A 22682-nucleotide genomic window follows, 5' to 3' on the forward strand; every position below is an offset into this window, starting at 1 on the left:
AAAATATCTAGGAATAAACCTACCTAAGGAGACAAAAGACCTGTATGGAGAAAATTATAAGACACTGATTAAAGAAATTAAGGATGATACAAATAGATGGAGAGATATACCATGTTCTTGGATTGGAAGAATCAACATTGTGAAAATGACTCTACTACCCAAAGCAATCTACAGATTCAGTGCAATCCCTATCAAATTACCAATGGCATTTTTTTTCACAGAACTAGAACAAAGAATTTCACAATTTGTATGGAAACATAAAAGACCCTGAATAGCCAAAGCAATCCTGAGAACAAAAAACGGAGCTGGAGGAATCAGGCTCCCTGACTTCAGACTATACTACAAAGCTACAGTAATCAAGACAGTATGGTACTGGCACAAAAACAGAAAGATAGATCAATGGAACAGGATAGAAAGCCCAGAGATAAACCCACGCACCTATGGTCACCTTATCTTTGATAAAGGAGGCAGGAATGTACAGTGGAGAAAGGACAGCCTCTTCAATAAGTTGTGCTGGGAAAACTGGACAGGTACATGTAAAAGTATGAGATTAGATCACTCCCTAACACCATACACAAAAATAAGCTCAAAATGGATTAAAGACCTAAATGTAAGGCCAGAAACTATCAAATTCTTAGAGGAATACATAGGCAGAACATTCTATGACATAAATCACCACAAGATCCTTTTTGACCCACCTCCTAGAGAAATGGAAATAAAAATAAACAAATGGGACCTAATGAAACTTCAAAGCTTTTGCACAGCAAAGGAAACCATAAACAAGACCAAAAGACAACCCTCAGAATGGGAGAAAATATTTGCAATGAAGCAACTGACAAAGGATTAATCTCCAAAATTTACAACCAGCTCATGCAGCTCAATGACAAAAAAACAAACAACCCAATCCAAAAATGGGCAGAAGACCTAGATAGACATTTCTCCAAAGAAGATATACAGACTGCCAACAAACACATGAAAGAATGCTCAACATCATTAATCATTAGAGAAATGCAAATCAAAACTACAATGAGATATCATCTCACACTGGTCAGAATGGCCATCATCAAAAAATCTACAAACAATAAATGCTGGAGAGGGTGTGGAGAAAAGGGAACCCTCTTGCACTGTTGGTGGGAATGTAAATGGATACAGCCACTATGGAGAACAGTATGGAGGTTCCTTAAAAACCTACAAGTAGAACTACCATATGACCCAGCAATCCCACTCTTGGGCATATACCCTGAGAAAAGCATAATTCAAAAAGAGTCATGTACCAAAATGTTCATTGCAGCTCTATTTACAATAGCCAGGAGATGGAAACAACCTAAGTGTCCATCATCGGATGAATGGATAAAGAAGATGTGGCACATATATACAATGGAATATTACTCAGCCATAAAAAGAAACAAAATTGAGCTATTTGTATTGAGGTGGATGGACCTAGAGTCTGTCATACAGAGTGATGTAAGTCAGAAAGAGAAAGACAAATACCGTATGCTAACACATATATATGGAATCTAAGGGGGGAAAAATGTCATGAAGAACCTAGGGGTAAGACAGGAATAAAGACACAGACCTACTAGAGAATGGACTTGAGGATATGGGGAGGGGGAAGGGTAAGCTGTGACAAAGTGAGAGAGTGGCATGGGCATATATACACTACCAAACGTAAAATAGATAGCTAGTGGGAAGCAGCCGCATAGCACTGAGATCAGCTCAGTGCTTTGTGACCACCTAGAGGGGTGGGATAGGGAGGGTGGGAGGGAGGGAGACGCAAGAGGGAAGGGATATGGGAACATATGTATATGTATAACTGATTCACTTTGTTATAAAGCAGAAACTAACACACCATTGTAAAGCAATTATACTCCAATAAAGATATTAAAAAAAAAATAGAGGGCATGGGGCACCACTTAGAGGCATGGTGCCTTATAATACATTTATCCATGTATTTCCTAGTGTGTTTCTTCCTAATGAGACATTGTGGTAACCAGGGTCCCAAGTCTAGGGAAGTTTAGACTGTTTATCTTCATTATCACAAGTTCTGGGGAACTTAATAAGCCTCAAGACAGATGCTGAATTGTTTCTGTCCTACATAATCGAGTGTGCTATACTTCCAACCAAGATAAAAACCTCTGGATATATTTTTAAGATACCATACTTTCAGAGGGTTGATTAAGCTTGGTAATATCACTCTTCTCTGAAAATGTAACATCGTTTCTGATAAGAGTTCAGTTTGTCCAATCCAAAAAGGAAGAATCCATTTTATTTTTAATTGAGCAATGACTTATGAAATCATGTTTTACAAGCTGAAACTAAGTTCATTATTTTTATCTTAATAATAATCATGAGCTGTCTCTTCTTTGAACTGTGAAGATGGTAAGACCAAGGTATGATCAGTCACTAGTACCATTTGAATGTGTTTTTCCTCTAATGATGGTGAGTTCATTGAGATCCACTCCTCAGTATTTGCTCGTTTCTTTTTGTGTACAACTGTACATGTGTTAGATTGCTGACTCTGGTGAAGTTGAAATCTGAGACTTGAACTGAAGTTAAATGAGCTTCAGCCTGTAACCCCTTCATGGTGGGTATCACAGACAGATGTTTGCCACATGCTAAAATCCATTTAGTAATTTCATTATTCATAAACATTCTTCTGAGGTGGGCAAAGAGGATGGGTTGACTGGTGCTACCAGTGAGTATGTCGATTTTGAGATGATCGTTGTGTCTCAGTATTCCAGGCTAAATAAAATTGTCAAGTTGTTGCTGATAAATGCTGTGGCAAAAATCCTTAAAAATGGGGGCATCTGCTTTTTTATCCATACATCCAAGACATCTCTCCATCCACCTACCTACACACCCACTCATCCATACATTCATTCATTAATAGAGCACACATGAATTGAGTCTTCATTGTTATGCCAACCATATGTCAAGCACAGGTCTAAGTACTGAGGCTAAAATAGCACATAAGCATAGGGCTCTTGCCTTCCTGGAACTTGCAGATTTGTGCGGGAGACAGATTGGTATATGTAAATAAGCAATTAAAATACATTATTGTATGCAGAGAGATAAAGGTAGTCAAAAGATGCTATGAGAGGACTTGTAGGGGCAAAAAACACAAATGTAAAAGGGAGGGAGATCAGATAACTTTCTGGAGAAGGTGGCATATGAGCTAAGATCTGAAGGGAGGGGAGGATAAAGAGAGTACCAGAGGAAATAGCTAATACAAAGGCCAGGACATGTGCAAAAGTAATACATTTTAAGGACCTGAAAGAAGTTTGGAAAAGGTGGGCTATGATGTGCAAACTAGGAACTATTGAAAGAGTAGGCATTATAAGGCTGTTTGGGGGTGAAATCATCTCCCAGGTGCATTGGGGTGCGGTCTGCTGGAAGTACTGATCAGAGAGTGTGGGTGATTACAACTGGCCTTCTGGTTTAGTTTTTGTGGTCACATTATTTTCAATTCATTATAAGAATATATTCTCTCTTTCTCCATTAATCAATGTGTTTAATTTGTATAATCTTCCTTTTTGCAAAAGGAATTTAGAGTAGTTTCTAAGCCTAGAAAATATAACAAAACTGAATGAATTTAAAGCAGAGTGCAAGGAGCCAAAGGAAAACCACAATTGGGATACATTAAATATTCCTACAGAGACATATTCTACTGATCTACAGTCAGCTCCATTGGAATAATGACGACAGTTGGAGTCAAGGATTTTGGATTTTTGTGATGTGGCAGGCAGTATCCTGAATGCATTGTACCTATTAACTCATTTAATCTTCTGAGACCTTGCTACTCAAAGTGTGGTCTGCAGAACAACAGCATCAGCATCACCTGGAGCTTGTGAGGAATGCAGAATCTCTGGCCTCATCCTAGATCAGCTGAATCAATCTATATTTTAACAAAGGCCCAGGTGATTCCTCAGTACATGAACGATTACCAAGAACTGGAGTAAGAGACATTTAGTGTTATTAGATGTTCATTCTACAGATCAGGAAACCAGGGTTCTGAGACAATAATTAACTTGCCCAAGACCAACACTTAGCAAATGCAGGGGAAGAATTTGACTATATTTGGAGACAGGGTCTTTAAGAAGGTTATTAAGGTTAAATGAGGTCATAATGATGGGACCCTAATCCAACAGGACTGGTTGCTTATAAGAGGAAGAGGTGTGTTTGCAGCGGAAGGGTCATGTAAGAACACAGTCAGAAGGTGGCATTTGCAAGACAAGGAGAGAGGCCTCAGAAGAAACCAAACCTGCCAACACCTTGATCTTGGACTTCCAGCCTCCAGTGCTCTGAGACAGTACATTTCTGTGGTTTTAGCCACCCAGTCTGTGATCTTTTGTTATGGCAGCCCTAGCTGACTAATCCAAGACCTAATAGAGGAACTGGCAAGTGATTTAAGCAAGGGAGACAGGAATTAAATGTAAGTGCATGCAGTTGGGGAACAATGGAGACTGGGGGAGCCATTGTTGGTGTACAGAATTGTAGGAGTAGTGTTGCCCAACTTCCTAATCTTTAAAGAAAAAAAACAATGAGCTTTCAAGTAAGATCTGTTCTTTTTTTTTATTATTATTTATTTATTTATTTGGCTGCACCAGGTCTAGTTGCGGCACGTGGGAACTTCGTTGCGGCATGTGGGATCTAGTTCCCTGGCTAGGGATCGAACCTGGTCCCCCTGAATTAGGAGCACAGCGTCTTAACCACTGAACTGCCAGGGAAGTCCCAGATCTGTTCTTTTTAAAAATAATATTTGTATTTATTTTAAAATTCATAAGCATTTCATGGTCCATGCAAAACACATGTGGGGGTTAGATCTGGCCCATGTGGTCACCAGTTTGTCACCTCTTTGGCCAGGCTGTTAACAACTCTGTATAGTATACACAGGGAAAGGGCATTTGGCCAGAGAATCATCTTGCTTTTACAACACATCATCCAAGTGATGCAACTATAATATAAGCATTTTTACTCAGGTAAGCTCCATAGATACTATACTCAAGAAAACTGCCTTAAAATATGCAAGATATAACTGTAAGACCTTGACATTACATGTATAATATATTGAAGGAAGCCAGAATAGCTATTGCTAAAAATGCATTTCATTGACTATTCCATCTGCAAATGTTGTGCCATGATGATAATCAGGATAAATCACACAGCTACTCAACTAATTCATCCATAAAGAAAAGTGGTAATTAGAGTGTTGAAGTCAGCAAGGCTGAAATCAGTTGCCCACGGCATCTGTATTTGTGGGATATGAGGCCTTAATGGTAGTCCGGCAGAAATTTTAAAAACACCCAAATCAGCATTTTCCAGAACTATCCTTTTCAATAGCATTCTCCATGATCTCCAAGGTCATATGAGTAGTTAAGAATGTATTTCCTTATGCATTTATAAATTGTTGCAGCCTTCTGGAGGAAGTTTTAAATAACTACTTTGTTGCTACTTTCAATTCTGTAGACTCTAAACTTGAAATGCCAACTTGTTTGCTAGAAAGTAGTTTAATGTTGTTGCTGGTCAGTAAGATTTCCCTACTTGAATTTATTACTTGATTACATTTTACTCATCTATTACTTTTATCACTTTTGTTGCTTGGTTGCAGGACTTGCTCCATAAACCATCTTTGGTAAAAGCATTTACCTCTTACCATAGACACTGTTCTTTCTTTTAATTTATTTTTTATTTTCTTTATTGAAGTATAATTGATTTACAATGTTGTGTTACTTTCTGATGTACAGCAGAGTGATTCATATATATACATGTATATATATATATCATATTCTTTTCCATTATGGTTTATTACACAATATTAAATATAGTTCTCTGTGCTATACAATATGACCTTGTTGTTTATCCATTCTATATATAATAGTTTACCTCTGCTAGTCCCAAACTCCCAATCCAACCCTCCTCCGCCCACCCCGCCCTTGGCAACCACAAGTCTCTTCTCTATGTCTGTGAGTCTGTTCCTGTTTCGTAAATAAGTTCATTTGTGTCATATTTTAGATTCCACATATACGTGATATCATGTGGTATTTGTCTTTCTCTTTCTGACTTACTTTGCTTAGTATGATAATCTCTAGTCCATCCGTGTTGCTGCAAATGGCATTATTTCATTTTTTTTATCACTGAATAGCATTCCATTGTGTGTGTATACATATATATATATATACACCACAACTTTATCCATTCATCAGTCGATGGACATTTCGGTCATTTCCCTATCTTGTCTATTGTAAATAGTGCTGCTCTTAACATAGGGGTGCATGTATCTTTTCAAATTATAGTTTTGTCCAGATATATGCCTGGGAGTGGGATTGCTGGATCATATGGCAACTCTATTTTGAGTTTTTAAATATTTATTTATTTTATTTAATTATTTTCTTTTTTTAAAATGTGACTGAGTCAGGTCTTAGTTGCAGCACGTGGGATCTTTGTTGAGGCAGGCGGGCTTCTCTCAGGTTGTGTTGCGCGGGCTTCTCTCTAGTTGTGGCGCATGGTCTCCAGAGCTCATGGGCTCTGTAGCTTATGGCTCACTGGCTCAGTAGTTGTGGTGCGTGGGCTTAGTTGCCCCCCGGCATGTGGGATCTTAGTTCTCCGACGAGGGATGGAACCCGTGTCCCCTACATTGGAAGGTGGATTCTTTACCACTGGACCACCAGGGAAGTCCCTATTTTCAGTTTTTTGAGGAACTTCCATACTGTTGCCCATAGTGACTGCACCAATTTACATTTCCACCAACAGCCTAGGAGGGTTCCTTTTTCTCCACACCCTTTCCAGCATTTGTTATTTGTAGACTTTTTTTTTTTTAACATCTTTATTGGGGTATAATTGCTTTACAATGGTGTGCTAGTTTCTGCTTTATAACAAAGTGAATCAGTTATACATATACATATGTTCCCATATCTCTTCCCTCTTGCGTCTCCCTCCCTCCCACCCTCCGTATCCCACTCCTCCAGGCGGTCACAAAGCACCGAGCCAATATCCCTGTGCCATGCAGCTGCTTCCCACTAGCTATCTACCTTACATTTGTTAGTGTATATACGTCCATGCCTCTCTCTCGCCCTGTCACAGCTCACTCTTACCCCTCCCCATATCCTCAAGTTATTTGTAGACTTTTTGATGATGGCCATTCTGACCTGTGTGAGCTGGTACCTCGTTGCAGTTTTGATTTGCATTTCTCTAATAATGAGCCATGTTGAGCATCTTTTCATGTGCCTGTTGGACATATGTCTTCTTTGGAGAAATGTCTCTTTAGGTCTTCTGCACATTATTTTATTGTGTTGGTTTTTTTTGTTGTTGTTAATTGAGTTGTATGGGCTGTTTGTATATTTTGGAAATTAAGCCCTTGTCAAAGACACCTGTTTCCTGGATTTTTTCAGTAACAACTAATGGTCTTAAGGCTTTCCAGTCTTGCCTTACTCTAAAACATGTTATCACTATTTCTTTCTAAGGAAAAGTTTATCACAGATTTTTGATTGAGGTACAAACAACATAGGCTAGTATTCATGGTCTTCCATGCTCTCACCCCAACTTGCCACCCCAATATTATCTTCCTAGCCTCCTTTTCTGTTACCTTGTGCTGCAGTGAAAGTGACTCATCACTCATGGAATTACGGGCTTTTCTCCATCAATTCCAGTGCCCATATAGTCACCTGTCAATTTTGGAAAAATTTTGGTAGATGCTTTGCTTGGTGGTATATATAGAATTGTAAATTTTGTTTAGTTTTTTTCTTGCTTCAAATATTTCTACTGCTCTGTTTCTCACTTTTCCTTTTGTTATTTTGATATCATGTGTGTTAAAACTTGTAATTGCCCCACAGTTCTTGAATGGTCTGATTTTTTAAAATTCTTTTTATTTTTCTTGGCATTTTATTTTAGGAAGTTTCTATTGTTGTATCTTCAGGATCACTGATTCTTTCCTCAACTATGTCCAGTCTTCTGATGAGCCCATCAAAGGCATTCTTCATTCTGTTAATAGTTCTTTTGATTTCTGAACTTTCCTTTTGTTTCCTAGAGTTTCCATTGCTCTGCTTACATTACCCATCTGTTCTTACATGTTATTTCCATTAGAGCCCTTAACTTATTAATCATATTTATTTTAAATTCCCCGTCGGATAATTCTAGTATCTGGGTCATATCTGAGTCTTATTCTGGTGATTATTTTGTCTCTTTGGATTTTGTTTTCTTACTCTCTTTTGTCATGCCTTACAGTATTTTGTAGAAAGCCAAACATGTTGTACTGGGTAGTAGGAACTGAGGTAAATAGGCCTTTCATGTGAGGATTTATGGTATCTCACTAGGAACGAGGCTGTATTTAATATTTGCTGTAGCTGTATGTGTCAGAAGCTTCAAATTCCTCTAACGACCTTGGTTTTGTCTCCCCTCTTGACTTTGGCTTCCCTAAGAACTTGTGTTCAGAGAAAGTCCAAAATGGGTCTTTCTGGTTAAAATCAAGGTATCCGTAAGACTACATTCCTTCTGAAGTCTTTAAGGGACAATCCCTTTGGTTGTTTTCTACAGCTTCTAGAGGCTGTGCACATGGCTTGGCTGTTAGTCTCCTTCCTCCTTCAAAGCCAGCAAGGCTGGGCTGAATACTTCTCATGCTGCCATCTCTCTGTTCTCCCTCTTCTGCCTCCTTCTATACTTTTAAGGACCCCTGTAATTACACTGAACCAATCTGATAATCAAGGATAATCTCTATTTTAAGGTCAGCTGATTAGCACCCTTAATTTTCATTTACCATATAACAAAACATATTCACTGTGCTGGGGATTAGGCCATGGACATTTTGGGGGAACCATTATTCTGCCTACCATAGATAGATAGAGAGGTGACAGACAGATAGTCTTCCTTCAGTACATAGCTGCCAGGGGCAGGGGGCAGTGGTTCAAGAGTGGGACACCATTAGAGATTAAGGCAGTATAGAGCAATTAATTTATTAGGTTCAAATTTTGGCCATGAAAATAGAAGACCCAGATTCATGGAAGTCGGATACATCCAAGAATGTTATATTGAGTTGGGCAATAAAGAACTGGATAGATATTGGATGAGCAAGGAAGGGACACTCATGAAATGAGGAACAAAGAAGAAGTCATGTGTGCAGTGCAGGACTGGAACCAGCTCTAATGGACCAGAATGTCATGTTGGTAAATACTGACAAAAATGTGGTTAGAAAGAGTATGATACAATTCTGATCACCCTAGACAGGGAGTTCTAATGGAATGATAATTTAAACAAATCCAAGAGTGTGGTGTATGAATTGTCCTGGGGTTCAGAAAACATGTTGGCAATCAGGAGGGGTTTCGTTACAACCATAATGCATGACATTACCATGTTTGTAGAACAAAAATTGTCAAATATAAGCATTTTTCTGTGGTTTACCCTAAAAGCCTCTAGAGGCCCATTATTAGAAACCGCGGTAGGAGGTGGGGAGGAGGTAGAGGATATTCAGTGATGAGAAAATTGTTCTTTAAAATCACCACAAGAGGGTGGTAAGGAATCATGCTTTATGTCTGCACGCCAACAGAATCGTTGTTTTTCTTCACACACAAAAATAATTATTAAAATGTGTTATAAGATGGAGTGTTGAAAAATATTTTCTTTCTCATTTATGTTTATTAATCATATTTAAAATAGCATTGTTTGCATCCTCAGAGTGTGTTGGGTGCTGCTAGCTGGACATCGTTCATGCAGAGACACCACATAAAAGCACATATCTCCATTTTCCATGTGCACCTGGACACACTTAAAATGCAACAGATTCATACATAAATTATGAGCACCTCATCACTGTCAAACTTCTCATCTATGATGAGGAATTAAATAGAATTTTAAATGGAGAAATCTCTATGTTAAATCCATTTCCCCTTCCTGTTTATGAAATGAAATATTGAAGTGAACTTAAGGGAGTGGACTTGTGGTTCATGCTCAAACATAAGTCAAGCTCGTACTGTTTACTGTTCCCAGTGACCTTGATCAAATTACTCAGCTCAGCTGGGAACTGAATTGTGTATCTAGAGGATTAAGCAGTGCCGCCTGGAATTTTGGAGTAAAACACACCTATCATGACTTGCTATGGCATTGATACTGTGTTCTTTTTAATTAAAATGGTAATCTCCATTCTGCAAAGGAAGCCTCAGAGGCTTGAAAACTTGTTTATTCTATCCTTCTTGTATTGATTTCCCTTTTTTTCCCATTTCTCTCTTTATGACTTAAAAATTGCCAAACTTTTTAATAGAGATATATTTAATTTCTCTAGAGTCTTCTTTCTTATTGTTTGTGCACCTGTGTGAGTGTATTCGTATGGGCATTTGTGATGTGGGTGTGTCCTCTTGCCTAAGGCATGTGTGTGCTTCTGTGTTAGCGTTGTGTTTCATGTTATCTACATGTGTGCGTGTGTATGTTGCACATGTGAGTGTGTGGGTGTGTGGCTGTATGAAATATGTGTGTTGAATGTGCACATGCATGAACATGAATTGGGTGGTATGCACCACATTCCTTACATTCATGTGTGTGAAGGTAGGTGTGCATTACGGTCAGTTCATGTGTGATATGTGTGACATGCATGTGATGGTATGTGTATTTGTGTACATGTGTATGTTCTTGATGTGTGTGTGTATTTGTGACATTTTGGTGGGTAGGCAGGGAGACATCAAACTGTGTTTTTGTGTGTATATGTGTGTGTGTATGTGTACATGTGCACAGGAGGATAAGGAACTAGAGATTGTCATTAGAAGCCTGTTCATAGTTAGGCACCTTTCTCTGTGCGAAGCAAAGGCAGTATGCTGTTTGCACCCATCTTTGAATTCAACAGGAAATGCTTTGAAATCTAGTGGCTGGAACTACTACTGATTTGGCCTTTCCTCTCTTCCCACCATAAAACTTCTTTTTACTGTATTGTGTAAGAACACTTTTTAAGCCCCACCAACACTCCCCTTAATTGTCATTTCTGCTGTGTGAAATTTGTACTCAAATTTAAGAGCAGGTGAGAGTAAGAGCACAGGTGATTCATCAGTATGTGAAGACAATGTAATTGTTCTATTGCTCCACAGTCTTACTTCCTTTGGTATTTTACAGGGTTTGCTCTTAGGTAATATCATGAAGGACTTTGAGTTTCTTGAGAAAAGAAAGGTGTAAGCTAGCCTTTGAATTGATCATTTCACTAATACGATATTTAACTAACCTCAGCAGATTCTTGAAAGGAAACATTTTCACCTAATTTTTTTAAGGCTCAGTTTATGCCTCCCTTTAATATACACTTAGTATTCTTTGGCAAAAATGCCAGAGTAGACCTTGCAAGTCCTTTTTCTTAGAAAGAATTTTCTTTTTTTCCTGGTTAAGCTAGCTTTCCAAACTAACGTTCACTAGTTTTAGAATATTGTAAAAAGAGCAATGACTTTGCAGTCAGAGAGGCCCAAGATCAAATCCTGGAAAAACCACATATCAGGTTAAACTCCTGGCCTTTGAAACTATTTATGACATCATATGAATACCTACAATATTTTGACCAATCCTGTAGAATAAGGAGCCTTATATACTGTTTTGTGTTTCGCTCTCTGTTTCTCTCTTTTTTTTTTTTTTAACAGGAATAGGTTTGGCTTCCTTTTTTACTGTATCCCGCATACCAGTAAGTTATGTAGTAGGTTTGCCATAAACTCGTTGTCATTGAAATTTTACAAAGAAAACTTTCAAAACACTGGTAGTATTCAGACAGGTTATATTTGAAAGATGTTGATGTAGTTGATTTTCTGCAAAGAACCAGGACACTTCAACACCACATTGTCCAAATTAGTGAATTTTCTGCTTCATAACAAGAACACTGAAGCTACTGAGAGATAGGATTTGAGTGAGATATTGCTTAACTATCAGAAGTTTCTAGAAATGGACACGATTTTCAAACAAATACTCCAAAGGAGCACAGAAGTTTAGGTCATCTTTTAATTCATATTCAATAGGAATATGAACTATCTCTTTGAAGGAAATGCAGGCAGATTGTTAGCTGACAGTATCAAAACCAAAAGTCAGGGCTTCCCTGGTGGCGCAGTGGTTGGGAGTCCGCCTGCCGATGCAGGGGACACGGGTTCGTACCCCAGTCCAGGAGGATTCCACGTGCCACAGAGCGGCTGGGCCCGTGAGCCATGGCTGCTGAGCCTGCACGTCCAGAGCCTGTGCTCTGCAACGGGAGAGGCCACAACAGTGAGAGGCCCGCATACCGCAAAAAAAAAAAAAAAACACAAAACACAACAACAACAAAAAACCAAAAGTCAGAAATGTGAATAACGTGAAAAACAATAGATCAACAGGACACTTCCGTTATGAACTTGATTGGTTCTTCTTGATCCATGGCTACTCTCTCTATTCTTCTGATCCCGATTCTTGATTTATCAGTTCACGTTTCTTCCACTTCAGATTAGTTCATCCTTGATCCCATATTCTTCTTACCCCATTTGTGCCTATAGCTAATCTGATAGGGTGATGTCTACTACCTACATGGTTTAAAGGACATCTTTCAGATCTATATGCATTTTCCAAACTCGGTTCAAGTCAACTGATGTTTGATCAATTTCCAGTATGCAAAACATAGTTTTAGACTCTGAAGATACACAATGACAATTTTCTTCCCTATACATAATTTAGCTATAGCCCCTTAGGTATAACCAAAAAAGCTAGAAGATGTATGGCTTCCAGTTAATTGTCTCACCATAAGACTCAGCTGCTCAGTGGAGTGGTCAAATGCAAAAATAAAAAACAAAATATTTTTAATAAAAGAAAAAAGTCTCCTTTTACTTCACTGCTCTTGAGGTAGCCTGCTCTTATGATTTCATCTACATGTTTACACAGATTAGCTGATGAAAAGAAGAGTGATAGTAAATTAGAAAATGTGTGTTTTTGTGTTCTTCCAGTCATAGCTAATTCTACTATAAGCATTACTGAGTCCACATGGGACCGTGACCTTGTGTCACATTGAGTCCATTTCTTTAAGAGCCATGCAATCTTCCCTAACTCAAACTCACTCTTCTACTTTAGGAACAGAAGGGACAATGGGAAATTATACTAAAAGATGTAACAATACAGTTGGATATCATTCCTGATTGCAGATATGTCTGGGTGATGACAGTCACATTCAGTGTCACTGATAAGATGCAGAGAAATGTGTGGAGTAAAGCATGGCTGATTTTTACATACATGAGCACCTTGCCTGGGTACTTTTTCCAGACCTACTTCAGTCTTATTCACTTTATGCCATTGATCTTCAACCAATTCTATTTAATCAACAGCTATTGAATAACTATCCAATGCTGAAAACTATGAGTTCTAGACAGATGCTATACAATCTGATGAATAGTAATACACAATAAATAGTTAAGATCAACCACTCAATGAAAAGCTGAATGAAGGAATGCAGAGTTTCTCAGACATGGAGGTACTCTCCTATTTACCTTCCACTGATTCCTGTGTGTAGCTGACATTTATGGGCCCATAGTTGGACCTTTTGTTGATGGTGCCTTTCTTGTTGGTGCTCTGGGCCCTCTCTGCCTGTGTAGTACTCTGGTGCCTGCCTACTCTCCTCCTGGAATCTTCTACACCTCTGCCTAGACCTTTGTTATTTGCTAGCTCATTTCTGCTTGGCTGGAATCCCATGCCAGGACCTTCTTGACTAAAGGATTCTGTGTTGTCTGTTACCAGCTTCAAATACAGGGCACTACATATAAAAGCCTGCACCACTCATTTATTCAACCACTCCATTTTTCAAGAAAAGTAATGAGCCTCTGTTAAGTTCTAGGCCATGCTACACAAAGGGTATCCCACATTCAGTAGAAAGCACTTCCTACTTGGAAAATGGACAAAAAGACAAGGAAACTGTTAGTTTCCAAATTTCCAAAAGACAACCTGGCTTGAGCACTAAGAACTTATACTATATATAAAAACCCATTCTTAAAATCTCTGAAATAGTCTCATACTTGAAAAGTATCCAATGCATGATTTCTGATGATGTCAGTGGATATTTGCCAAAGAACATTCTATTTTTTTAGATGGACAAAATCTATTCTATTAAGTCAATATGGAAAAAATTGCATCAGACAGAGGCATGGTGGTGATTGGAATTACAAGAATTAAAACACAATGGTATTTTAAGGCATAAATTAACTCAAACTAAATTAGTAATACTGATAACACTTTGTAGAAGACCTGCTTAAATGGTAGCTAGTAAGTATTTTAATTTATCAGCGTTTAAAATGGTGCCTCTAAAGTGATAACAGATGCTTTTTTTTTTTTTTTCCGGTACGTGGGCCCCTCACTGGTGTGGCCTCTTCTGTTGCGGAGCACAGGCTCCGGACGCGCAAGCTCAGCGGCCATGGCTCACGGGCCCAGTCGCTCCGCAGCATGTGGGATCCTCCCAGACCGGGGCACGAACCCATGTGCCCCGCATTGGCAGGCGGACTCCCAACCACTGTGCCACCAGGGAAGCCCGATAACAAATGCTTTAAAAGAGTTTGCTTTCCTCAATTGGTTTCATGTAACTCCATTGAGTAGGCAGTGCCCTGTTACAGGTCACTGTAGCTATTGCCACATGGTTGTAAACTCCCAATGAGTGCCTTCTAAATGAATGAGAGTTTACTGCAGAATAATTCTGCTCATTTCTGCCAGGCTCCACGAATGCTTTAAAAAATTTCAGAAACCCAATCCTAATAAGCTGCTAAGAACTCAACCTCATTATGCAGTTATGGTCATCAATTTTTCCTGGGAATGACATATAAAACCTCTCATCTGAGCAAAACGAGGCAGATTAATGTTGCATAAAGCATATACAGTCTGGATTATAAAATCACAAAAGCTGTCTCTTGGTTAGAAAAGTCATCCCTCTTTCAATGCCTGTAATCGCAAGAAAAATTTCCCTGGGGCCTGATATCTCTTACTCTCACAAAAAGAAAATTCTGCATAGTAGAAGTAAACCTTGGTATAGGGAAGTTTTAGTCAACTTTGTTTGCTGGCTAGGAAATGTAAGTATAAATTACTATTTGGATGAACCCAATTGCATATGCACATTTTATCTTCAAAACTAAAGTACAATTTTTCATATGGTTTTCAAAATAAATTGTTAAGAGATTCATTGGAGTTGAAAAATTAAAATAAAATCAAATTTAGCAAATACTTATTTCAAGTAAAATGCTGAAAATGGTTGACATGTTTGCAGTGTAAGTGTCCACATAGGAAGCTGGCTGCAGTGGAATCCCAGCTAGCCTGTTACTGATCTCCTTGTCTTCCATTTCTTCCTCTTCTGCAATCCCTCTCCTAACCGTCTTCAAATATAGTTTTTATCCTGTCACTCTCCTACTAAAAATCTTTCAACTCTACTTAAGGTGCATATTCTGAGCTTCCACTTGTGTACTTAACACATCTCTCCAACGAGAGTATTGGTCTGGATGGTCAACCCTTAAGGGGTGAATAGGGTAGGTATAGATAATTAGGAGCTGTGTCCTATTTGGAATCCACACATACCGACAAGCTACTGCAACCTTAGCTTTCCCAGTCGCCAGCAGCATAGATACCTGGAGAGTGTGCAGGATAATGGCAGTAATAACCTCCCTGTTCTGGCCTTCATCTCTGGGGAGGTTCTAACAAGCATGTAAATGCTCCCTGCAGGCAAGAAGCTGTAGGGGGGTGAAAAGTCTTCAAAAATCCACAAATTGGATGATCAATTCTTAAATGATCAGGAGCTGGTCATTGTACAAACAATGCCTTGAGGCGTAGAGTTCAAATGCCACTCAGAATAGGAGTGAAGAAAGCATCCTCCCTATACTCATGCCTTTTGAGAGGCAGTACTGCTTAGTGTTAAGAAAGTGGACTTCATTAGCACACGGTGTGCATTTGAATCTTAGCTCCAACTTGAACTAGTTGTTTGGCTTGGGACAAGTTCTTTAAACTCTACTTCTTAGTTTCCTCGTCTGTTTCATGTTGATAATAATCGTAGCTATGTCATAGTGAATATACGTAAAATGCTTAGAACAGGGCCTGGCACGTAGGAAGCAGTACACAATTATTTGCTGTTATTGTAAAAGATTAACTCACTGCATAGTATGTTTCAGGAACTGTGCTAGAAACAAGGGATAAAATGGGGAGGGATTCAGATATCCTGTCCTAAAGATTCCTACTGTAATGAAGCATTTACAGTACAAGGTGGTAAATGGTATGATGATGGTGGATACAGGATGCTATGGAAGCCCAGGATAGGGATGCTGAAAGCAGGCTTTTAGGGAAGACTTACAGGAAAGGACTGAGTGTGACTTAAAGGTAGATTTGCCATGATGCTAAGGAAACACCAGCTTTTGGCCCCTCCCTTGGGAAGGTCCCAAGGAGGTCTGGGGGTGTACCAGCTGGGGAGGAAAATCCAAGAGACAATCAGGTATCATTTCTGCTTAAGCATTTTTAGTCTTGTCTAAAGAGGTCCTGGAGGAGAGTAGCCTGAATCTCGAGTCTGCAGTAATTCCTGAATTTTCTTATTCTCAATCAATAGTCACTTCCAGTATACCTTTTGTATTTATAATTTTTTTATAAATTTATTTATTTATTTTTGGCTGTGTTGGGTCTTTGTTGCTGCGTGCGGGCTTTCTCTAGTTGCGGGGAGTGGGCTTCTCATTGTGGTGGCTTCTCTTGTTGCGGAGCACGGGCTCTAGGCATGCGGGCTTCAGTAGTTGTGGTGCGCAGGCTCAGTAGTTGTGGTGCGCAGGCTTAGTGGCTCCACGGCATGTGAGATCTTTCCGGACCAGTGATCGAACCTGTGTCCCCTTCATTGGCAGACGGATTATTAACCACTGTGCCACCAGGGAAGTCCCTGTATTTATAATTTTATATATATATATATTTTTTCTTAAAATAAGCCCCTCCAATCTATATAAGCTTCAGGTCCCACAAAATCTCTATCTACTTCTACCCAAAAAACAAATAGGGTTTAGTTTAGGTGAGAGTCCCAGGGGTTAACATTAGTAAACAAGCATTACAGGGAGAGATACCATCTTGGGCAAAAGCTCCAAGGTGAAATAGCTCAGAACCTTGGATAATCCTAAAGAAATCTGCAGATGTGTCTGCAATAGCACATCTAAATGTTGCTCCCATCCCTACTCAAGAACTTAATTGTACAGAGATTTGTATCCTTGCTTTATTTAATGCTTGATTCACCTTATCTTTTTCCTTTCATTTTTGGAAGAGTCAAACAGAAATAGCAGGCTCAAGGTATGTGGTTCCGTGTTTTACATAAAGCGGTATCTTGTATAAGCAGCACAGAAATTTAAAGAAAGAGATCATGAGGTGGTTGTCTTCTCAGATATCAGTTGAATCAAAAATCTTCCCCAGCTTTTAACATTGAACACCACGATAACTAATAAAAGGATCTATTTATGTATATATAATAATATACAATATATAGAATAGTGTATGTACAGTAATATTTCTATGCCTCAGTAGTTCTTAAAATAGGCCAGAGTGAAATATTAGAAAAGCCCATTGTTCACATGGATCATTATTTTCATTTACGCTCATCATGGCTTTTTAAATACGGGAAATTTGGATGCATACAGTTTAATCAGTAGACTACCTAATGTATAAAATTACTTTTTTAAAGGGAACAAGGAAAAATGATATGCAAATACTAAAATCCTTGTAATGGGGTAAACTTCAAATGAAGAAATCCAGCATATTAAGTTTGAACCCTTTCAGAACAGTATGTTCTGGCCAGATGTTATGCATCTCATTTTCCTAAGAGGGAAAAAGAGAAGGAATGAAAACAACACACTAACAAATGCCATGGAATTATAAATCAAATAAGCATTATTATGTTCTGTGCTTTTAAACCTTTATTTATTCCACTGGAATATAACATACCACTTCTTGCACTAGTGTAGGTTGAGAGAAGCCACAGAGTTAGGTACATGCAGAGGCCATACACATTCTCAATCAATTACTCTTCCCTTTCAAATGAGCTTGAGAAAAGTTGGGTTGTTTTCCCAAAATGGAGGAAGTAGATGAGAACTGCTCTTTCTCTGAAAAGGAATCATGTTAATGAAATGACAAAGAGAGCTTTGTTCATTTAAATACCATAAGGTCCATCAGAATTGGTAATAGACCACATAATTGTCTCTTTTGTATCTCTGTTCAATCTTTTCTAAGGGGCTGGTCTCTCCAGTCCTCCTAATGAGAAAGAAAACTGGAAGGAACTCAGTTTCATGATATTTAAAATCCTCCCCAAGGCACATGGGCTCCCTAACAACCACCAAAATCAATTACCACAGTAATATGATTCTTTGAATTGTTAAGAAAACAAACAAATAAAACATATCAGATAAAATATTGTGCTACTCTAAAAAAAAAGTGAGGCTTGTATTTTACTTAATTGTGGTTTTCCACAATTAAGTATATATGTGACTATGTATATTACTTGGTTAATTACTTTTTTAATGAATGTGCTATCGATTAATAAGTCTCCCATATAATGTTTGACTACATTTACATCAATATATATGCAAAAACAGAATGGAAATAAATCATACTCATGTCTCTGTGTATTGAAATTTGTCTTTATTCTTTTCTATATTTTGTACATTTTCCAGAATAACCTTATATTCTTTTTGTTTTATAGGATAGCTCTGATTTAATTTTAATATCTAGAATATCAGTAATATTATTCATTAAAATGTATTCCAGAATAAAGATGAATCATTTTTAGTGGAATATTCCTAAGTGCATTTCATTACATCAAATGTGCTAGCTATACTGACATGAGAGGTTTCACCCAGGTTATTTTTTTAATTATCTAACCACAGGGTGAATGTGGCTCATGGAAATTAATTGGGAGCACCTGTTCCAAGGTAGCTCTCTGACAGAGGAACATCAATCTTCCCATTGCACGTAATCCTTCTTCTAGAGAGACAGGAGATATCTCTTTTTGGTAAAGTCAACATATTTGCCTGTGGCAGCAGACTTTTTATTCCAGCATCCTCCTCTTGTGCTTCTAGCTCATGTGACAGGGATGGGTCGATCAAAGTATTTTTAAATGTGAGTCAATTGGGCAGCATTGTTGAGGAAACCCATTCACAACCCGCAGGTGTATCCCCTGCATTTGAAGTGGGCCTGCAGGATTTAGATGTGATAATGGCAAGTAGCTAAATGACAGCTCTGGGCATCAGTTTCAAGGAAGTGCTTAGCTTAATATAGAAATCAAATGGAAGAAAACAAATAGTACTTTGTGGATCCTCTTCTCCCAAGCTTGAACAGTTCCTTGCTCTTCTGTGCTTCCTGAAAGAAGGCAAAGGTCAACTGCTAACCTTCTACTGCTATTGGTTGAGTGATCTTCTTCTGTTTATACAAGCTCTCTCATGCTATATACACACAGCTCTGAAGGTGTGGTTATGAGTACAAAATTTCCTGGTTATTTCACTAATGCAGATTGATTCTCTGCCGCCTTCACCAATGAACAGAATTTTTGAAAAATACAGCTCAGTTCTTTGGACTGATTTGAAATCACAGTCCAACTGATGAGCATTGCAACTTCAGGTTCAGTTTCCTCACTTGTAAAATGTAAGCCAGCAGGACTAGAATATTTCTAAAGCCCTCCTAGCTCTTCCTTTAAGAAGGTATGCTTTTGACTTATATGGTGTGATTATGTAGCAAATTGTGCTACATAGAGGTATGTGCTGCACAACTAGGAGGCAAGATAATGGAGCTCAAATCCTGACTTTTCCACTTAGTAGCTGTGTGGCTGGGCAACTTCAGTTCCCTCATCTGTTAATGAAGATAGCAATTCTCATCTTATAGGATTGTTGTGTGAATCAAGTAAGATATTATTGATAAATCTCAGCATAAAAGAACAGCTGAACAGATAACTTCTGGTTTATTTTTATTATAAGTTTTATCATATCATTAATCTCGATTTTGCTTAGTATCAATTTCCTTGTCTCTAATGTGAGAAAAACAATGATGTTCTCCTAAGGTTATTATGAGGATCAAATTAAATGAGGTAACTCTGTATATACAAAGTACTTAAATGATAGCTGCTTTATATTATTATTATGACTATTAATTGAGGATATTCAAACTTCAGCGTCTCCCAAATTTAGTCTACGTGCTGTCATTTTTATATGGAAAGAAAAAGCCAGTGAATCTAAATATTCATAGTGCCATATTTGTGTACATACATATTATGAATAATGACTCTCAAAAGATACCTGTGTTATCAAATTTTCTTTTGTAACACATTAATTGAAAGAGGTGAGTCATGCTGGACAAAAATATTAAGGAAATAATGGTTCCAGTGGTACAGGGGAATGGTAAAATTTTTTCATTCTCTCATCCATCGCCCTAAGTGCCAGTGATGTGCTAAGCACTGAACCATTGCTGTGGAACAAGGACTTGCCTGCCTGACGATAAGACTTAGCACCTCACAACTGCATGTAGCAGATTTAACATAATGGCGTGAGATTGCCTGGATCTTCAAGCTGAGCTGCTTACTTTATGCCACAACACACACCCTAGTAATGAGGCTGAAATGGCCAGTAAGTAGATTCCCAACATCACATACTAATAAAGATCAAAACGAGAGAACATGCCAATTATTCCTCACTTTTCTGCATCCTGGTGTGACAGGGAAATACGGAGTTATTTCAACACAAAGAAATCAAATCTAGTCAATGTACCAGAACTGCAGACCTCACTTCCTCACAAGGGAAGCTTTAGGAGATTACGGCATTTGAGCAGGGGGACCCTCATCATCTTTATCACCACTGAGCTTGGTTTACTATCTAGAGGAAAAGAACAAGTTAAGATAAATGAAATGCTATCCCAATAGTAGATGAAATGAGTGAGTTTTAATATGGAAAACAAAACACGGGGTAGTTATAATGGCTTTTTGCTTCAGGGAAAGGTAGATCATAGCATATTTTTCATTAAAGAAGTGAGTTATGACTGCCTATCACTACAAAAGTAAGCATGGTTTTGCACACTAGTTGTGACTAGATAGACAAGAAAGAGCAGAGTCTCATAGCCTTTCCCTTGCCAGCTCCTTTGTCTGAAACAGCACAGTACAGCTTGTCTTATACACGGTGACAAAGAAGCAGAGGAAAGCTCTCACCAAAAATGCGGGCTTCAGTTGCAATGTCATTTGATTTTGCTCTAGTCATATCCTTTTTTGAAAATGTCCCTGTGGTTTGACACCACATCCATGAAAGGAAATCCACAGAATACAAAAACTAAATCTGTATCTATGCAGCTCTATGTGTAGCTGTGAAAATTTGCTAAATGTGTTCAAGAAGCATCTTGATGTAAATTAACCTAAACTTTCTCTATGGATATTATCAATAATTCATGACCTAAATTATGCAACAGAGCCTGACAGTATTTGATAGAGTATACAGAATGAAATATGTATATGGATGTATATATACAGATATCCATGCATATATATACATATTTCTGCATAAACGTCCATGTACATTTTCATGTATATATACATATACGTGAATATATATGCATGTTCACGCATAGACACACGCATATATTCTTGCACACACATACATACATAAACGAGGTAAGTGAAAGAGCACTGAACTTTGAGTCTGAATACCTGGATTGGAATCACTTTGTGTGAGTCATTCACTTCTGCTTTTAGGGCCTCCATTACCTTAGTACTTAGTCAATGGCCCTTTTAATTATAAAATTATTTCATCTGTATCCCCCAGGTCCTGTCTTACCAGATGTGGTACAGATGTCTTATTGTATTTAGGACGAGCCACGGTCATTAAGCTTGCAGACTTGTATGTGTTGATTTGGAGGAGTGAGAAGGGTGCTCCCCTCAACTCACTAGCCCCTATTCACATTTCAGACCTTCTATGGGCCACGCCTGTGGCCTTTTTTACATCTCATTAGTGTTGTTCTCCTAAAAGCTGGAAAAGTGATTCCAGTTCTTTTTCATGCCCTGAGCTTGTTTTAAGGCCCACCCAACACAGAGCTGAGAGCTCACTTGATTTCAGACAGAGTAGAAGACTAATAAGTTAATTATTTTATGAAGTATAAAAGTGTCAAATGTTAGATAGAGGGCTTCCCTGGTGGCGCAGTGGTTGAGAGTCCGCCTGCCGATGCAGGGGACACGGGTTTGTGCCCCGGTCCGCGAAGATTCCCACATGGCTGGGCCCGTGAGCCATGGCCGCTGAGCCTGCGCGTCCGGAGCCTGTGCTCCGCAACAGGAGAGGCCGCAACCGTGAGAGGCCCGCGTACGGCAAAAAAAAAAAAAAAAAAAAAAAAAAAAAGTTAGATAGAGTCAAATGTTAGATGGTTATTATGTTTCTATAGTATTTTCACTATTTTCTAAATGTTAATGGAAGAAGGCCTAACTGGAATTTTCCAACAAGAATCTCCTCCTTTCTTACAGCTCAATCCAAGAGAAAAATGCCTCCATTTATCTGTTATTTTTTATTTGATATTTTTGTCATTAGTTTTATTATCTCTATGGATATTAGTTAACAGTTACTGAAGCCTTATTATAAGAGAACATTTAAATTTTGTTATTTACTTATATAATTTTTGTAACTAACCTATTATTATCTCAAATTTACAGATGAGAAAATTTGCAGAGATATGTTAAATAACTTGTCAAATATCACAGAGCTAGTATGTGCCAGAGCTGA

Source organism: Aethalodelphis obliquidens, unplaced genomic scaffold (genome assembly GCF_003676395.1).
Source record: "Aethalodelphis obliquidens isolate GAN/ISIS:26980383/991018 unplaced genomic scaffold, ASM367639v1 scaffold22, whole genome shotgun sequence".
Lineage (NCBI taxonomy): Eukaryota > Metazoa > Chordata > Mammalia > Artiodactyla > Delphinidae > Aethalodelphis > Aethalodelphis obliquidens.